Source organism: Panthera leo, chromosome B1 (assembly GCF_018350215.1).
Source record: "Panthera leo isolate Ple1 chromosome B1, P.leo_Ple1_pat1.1, whole genome shotgun sequence".
In the NCBI taxonomy this organism is placed as follows: domain Eukaryota; kingdom Metazoa; phylum Chordata; class Mammalia; order Carnivora; family Felidae; genus Panthera; species Panthera leo.
The window spans coordinates 132,191,355-132,197,066 of NC_056682.1; positions in this window are offsets into that span (position 1 = coordinate 132,191,355).

A 5,712-nucleotide genomic window follows, 5' to 3' on the forward strand; every position below is an offset into this window, starting at 1 on the left:
TCCAAGTGTGTTTATTTGGAATCCAGACGTTCCAATATTTATTATGTGCTCCTGTGACACTGATATACAAGAGTCAATGAATGGTTGGAAATTTAGTAGACAAAATGAGGATGTTTGCAAAATTAACTTGAAGAATCTTTGAAAAAAGTGTATATATACATTTATCTGTTCAAATCTTTTTTATTTGATCTGAAACAAAATATGGCTTTTTTAGTTCCTTCTTCCAAAATATTTGTTGGTACATCAGAGGAAAATGGTCATGATCATTTTTTAATATTTTGCATGTGGTATATTTCACTGTATCATTTCTTTGTATTAAAAAAATAGAAATAGGTGTTTGGCAGTGATACTGCAGACCTCAGCATTATGCATTTAACATAAGCAATTTTCTTTTTTCTTTTTTTAATGTTTATTTATTTTAAGAGAGAGAGGAGGGGAGGTACAGAAAGAGAGGGGGACAGAGGATCTGAATCGGGCTCTGTGCTGACAGCAGAGATCCTGATGTGGGGCTCAAACTCAGGAACTGTGAGATCATGACCTGAGCAGAAGTCAGACACTTACCCAACTGAGCCACCCAGGCACCCCGACATAAGCAATTTTCCATACCCTGTTGTTGACTGAATAGTTGCACTCCATAGGCACAAGAATTTCTTCTAGGTGGTATTCCCTGAAGGTAACTTGGTAAACTCCATGGCATTAGAGATCTATTTGTCCTGTTTTGTTCAAACTCCATACCTAGCGCTCTTTATAGGTCTTGCAATGAGGAGAAAATGTTTGTTGAATCACTGATCATTAATGTTTGTTGAATAAGTTAATGTAGTGCACTGGATTATACTTCCATTAATTTTACGTTAGTGGGGAAATAGTCATTAGATATGTTAAATATTAAGCGAAACATAGTATTTAAAAATTTTTTTAAAATATTTATTTATTTTTGAAGGAGAGAGAGACAGTGTGGGGGCGGGGTGGGGGGGACAGAAAGAGAGGGAGAATCCAAAGCAGGATCCGGGCTCTGAGCTGTCAGCACAGAGCCCAACACAGGGCTTGAACCCACAAACCGCGAGATCATGACCTGAGCCGAAGTCAGACGCTCAGCCGACTGAGCCACCCAGGCGCCCCACAAAACATAGTATTTAATGATGAAGGAATGATATCTCACCTCTTTTGGTGTGTCCTTAGACGATAGTCAGTTAAGCATTTGTATATATATGGTTCAGAGGCTTGTTCCAAACAAAAACCTAAAAGAGCAGTGCTGCATGAACGACTCTAACCTTGCTTTTTTTTTTTTTTTTTTTTTTTTTTTTGGAGACTGAGAGGGGAAATGAATATTAAGGGTCTCTTTCGAATATATTATGTCACTTATTCTCCACAACAATCACACAGGGAAGCCTTTCTAATTATCCTTTTTATAGATGAGGAAATGGAGCATTTGAGTAGCTAATAATGGCAAGATCTAATTCAGACCTCTTTGACTTCAAAATCTGTGTTCCTTCTTTTCTACCCTAACCTCCTTTTATACATTAGCAAAAACAAAACCAATTCACTACTATCAAACATCCATTTTTGCAGAAGGCTCTCTGGTGGACATGAAAAAGAATTACAAGAAATGATCCAGAAATTCTAACTTAGTGGATGGATGAATACATTAGAGTTAGTAACTGAGCATATACCACAAAGATAAATTAGGGTAGAGAACTAAATTATGTCTAAGCCAAGTAAGTATAACTGGGGAGTAACTGTGAGTGAATGAACAGAATTTCTGCTTTAATCAGTACAGGATTTAGATGACTACTTATGGATATCTAATAAGTCAGTTGACCAGTGACAAGCATTTACTGAGAACCTACTTCATATATCTGTATGACAGCAGGGTGGGCCTACCAGGGCTTGCGGAAGGTAGCTGCTTGCTCATCTCCCTAGAAGAACTTTGTCAGAAGGCAGAGAAGTGAGAGAAGTGAGTTATACCAGAGCTAGTGTTCACCTGGACAGGTAAAGCAAAGATGTTTGGAGCCAAAAGAGATCTAACCAATGAAGTCGTTAAGCCTTTGCTCACATGTCAAGGGTAGGTTCTTTCAAGGACCAGGAGACCTATGTCATGTCTTAAGAAGGCAAGTGGACAAAGGCAGAACCAGTTATATATTTTGTACAAAATGAAAATGCTAGGCCCTTATTCAAAATGTGTTAAGAATTTCAAAGACAACAACACAGAACACTAAACTGAATGTGGAGCCCTTCTAAGGTTGTGCACCATGAAGCTGGCCCTGACCTGAGTGAAAATACTCAAGAGCAACATTTGCAAGTTAATGCAGAGCACAGAAAAGAAAGGAGCACATCAGTAAAGCAAGAAGAGTACCCTACAACACAAAAATGTATACCAGCTAGGACAGCACAAAGTCTTGATAGAAAACTTTTCATGATGAAAGCCAAAAGGACTAACTTTCAGTAAAGGTGCCCAGGAGTTGTCCAAGACACCTTTACTTACATTGTCTTATTTATTCCTTTCTAAAATACTGAAAGGTGAGACTAAGCTATTGCTACAGATTGGGTTCCCTAGGAAGCAGGCTCTGAGACAGAGTTCAGATTTGGAGTTTATTAGGGAATGCTCTTGGCAACAACACATGTAGCAGGGATGGGAAAGAGGCAGGGGAGAAGTTGGGCTGTGATGGGGAGAACTTTGGCCCTCCACAGGGAGCTCTGAAATTGGGATGTCCCTTTAGTGTTGCTTTGTTTTGTTTGATTTTGGCTTAACTAATGAGGCCTTTATTACTTCACAAACCAAAGCAAGGTGAGGTAGGTGACAGGTTGGTGACATTGTGAGCATCATTGGAGAATGTTTATGAAAGTGACTCTCTTCTGCAAGTGGCCAGCCGAACTGAGATAAGGTCCTTTAGGACACAACTGGGTTAGGCATGTGCCCTCATTAGAGAGAAAGGTACAGGTCCCCATGAAGCCTCAGGCTGCTCATTACATTCTCTAGAGAGAGCACAGATGTCTACTTCCCTAAATAGGTTGAGGGTGACCACCAAGATGTGGCAGGTAGAACTGAGATGACTTGTGTCACAGAAACTGGCAGTGCCAATTTTGGCAAGGGCCCCAGGCAAGTTAGGAAGTACAATACAACTGCTGGAAGCTTCCCACATATCTAGAACTTATAGGGAGATCTCCCCACTGTGTATATTCAGATGTATGAGTTTCAACTTCAGGAACATGTCTCCCTCATAAAGGTTCTCCTTCAGTGTCATTATATTGAACAAGGAGATAGCATGTTCCCATGTTTCCTGTATGTCTATGGCTTTGCTTCATGTGAACTTTCCTGTGCCCAGCGAGGTGAGACCTTCAGCTGAAGGCTTTCTCAAATTCACTGCACTCATAAAGCCTATCTGCTTTGTGAACTTTCTAGTGCTGGATCAGAGCAGACCATTGGCTGAAGACTTTCCTGTATTTGCCATGCACATGAGGCCTTTCTGTGTGGTGGTGAACTTTCTGGTGCCGAATGATGTTAGACCTTCAGCTGAAAGCTTCCTCCATTTGTTGCACTTGTGAGGCCTTTCTCTCATGGGAATTTTTTGGTGCTTAGCAAATCTGGCTCTAAAGGATTTCCCACATTCCCTACACTCATGACGCCTCTCTGCCATGCGAAGTCTTTTGTGTTGAATGAAGTCACCATTACTGGTACAGAGTTTCCCATATACTCTGCACTCATAATGCCTTGCTCCAGTGTGAACTCTTTTGTACAATAAGGCTAGAGCTTTGGCCAAAGAGTTTCTCATATTTGCTGCACTTACAAGGCTTTGCTTCAGTGTGAATTCTCTGGTGTTAAAGGAAAATGAAGATGTGGGTGAAGAATTTTCCACACTGGTTGCATTTATAAGGCTTTTTTCTCCGGTGTGGGTTTCTGAAGCTTAAAGAGGTTCAATCTTCCAGGGAAGGCTTTCCCACATTCATTGCACTCCTAAAACCTTTTGAAACCACTAAAAAAATGTAAAAATGGATGGAAATTAAGATGCACACGCTAATGCTTTACTAAGACCTGACTTTGAACACTCTTTTCCCCCTATTCCTCATTCTTGGAGTCCCCCTCTCCCCTCCACTTTGTTTTTCTGTAGACTCCTTTGTTCCAAGAACTTTGTATGAATGTTGACATCTCGCTGACCTTAATGTATACTTAGTGATGAGACTTAGACGGTCCGTGCCAGCGCTAGTCATGAGACCACCTTGAAGACGTAGGGCTGGCAGCTGGGACCAGATTACTATCGAAACCGCCCAGATCCCATATTTTCCTCTAAAACCGCTCAGCCTTTTACCCCGACGGGTCTGCAGTTTTGAAGGCATTAGTCTGCTGCAGCCTCCTTTGCCTGCCGAGGAAACAGAAACTATTGTTCCTTTGTACCCCAAACGCTGTCTTCGTGTTCTATTTTGGCTCCGGGGCACAGAGGTCGTTTTTCCACGACAGTTTCTGCAGCGCGGAAGATGCACGCCCTCTGGCGCCTGGCTCTGAGGGGCTGCTGAGGTGGAGCCGCCGCGAGGATTGGCGGTATCTCCTACCCCGCCGGGCGCCGGGCCGCGCAGGCCAAGCAGGCGGCGGGGAGCCGCACCCGACAGCAGCCAGGGCGGCGGGCTGCGCGCTGAGCCGGCTCCCTGCGCTCCCCGCGCTCCCAGGGCGGTGGCACTGCGCCCCGCGGCCGCTCCCCGGCCCTGCGGCGCCCGAGCCTCATTTCCTTAATTCCCTTGGCATTTGCCGGACAGACAGTGGCTTTTCGACTCCTCTTTTCTCTTTTATTTCCTTTCCTAGTTCTTTCCTTCCTCTCTTTCTTTCCCGGGAGGCGGCTGGGACGAAACCTCCGCTTCAGACCTCTAACTGAAGTGGAGAGAACCGCCCCCGCATCCGCTCCAAAGCCCCTCTTTGGGCACCAGGCCTCTACAGCCCAGCACGGAGCGGTCAGCGGATGCAGACTGTTCGGAAAGAGGACACGACTGTCAGCTGTCGGCGGGGAGGCTGTCCCCTGCCTAGGGGGCTACTCGGAGAGGATGGCAGATGAGAGCTGTGGTCTGGCAGGGCGCCCAGCGGCTGGAGGAATAGGTTCTTCAGTCCTGAAGGTAGGTTCTGGAAGCATAAGGCAGCATCCACTAAGTGTCAGCAACACTAAGATAAGGCTGAAAAGATCGAGGGATTTGCCCAGGGTCCCACGGGGGTTTCTGACCAGCTCAAACCCTCATTCCCAGGAACCGTGCCCGATTCATAATTTGTTAAAATGTATGGCGTGGGTGGCTATGTTAGCGCCAATGGACACTAGTTGCGGTTTGGACAACATTCCGGATAGAGTCAATCCTTAGCTAGTCAACACCAATCAGATTCTGTCTTTAAAATCTGTATTAAGGGATGGGCGGGCTCTCTGACTGTATAAGGGGAGGAGCTAGGATCAAGCTGAGCAGGCTGGTTTTTTTTTAGATAATGTGAGTATGCAGAGAGAAGATACTTCCCCAAAGGTGCACAGGAAAGTGGAGGGAGGAGCTGCCTCCATCCCCACAGAACTTCCATTCCAAACCCATGGCTAATCTGAGAGAATTGCTATACAGACCAAAACTCCTGCATGACAAAATACAAAAAGTACTATTTGAGGGTGCTGGCTGGGGATTCAAATCTAACCCTATTTCATCCCAGAGTCCATTATTTTGCACTGCAGAAATAATCAGCATGTATATATTAGTAAT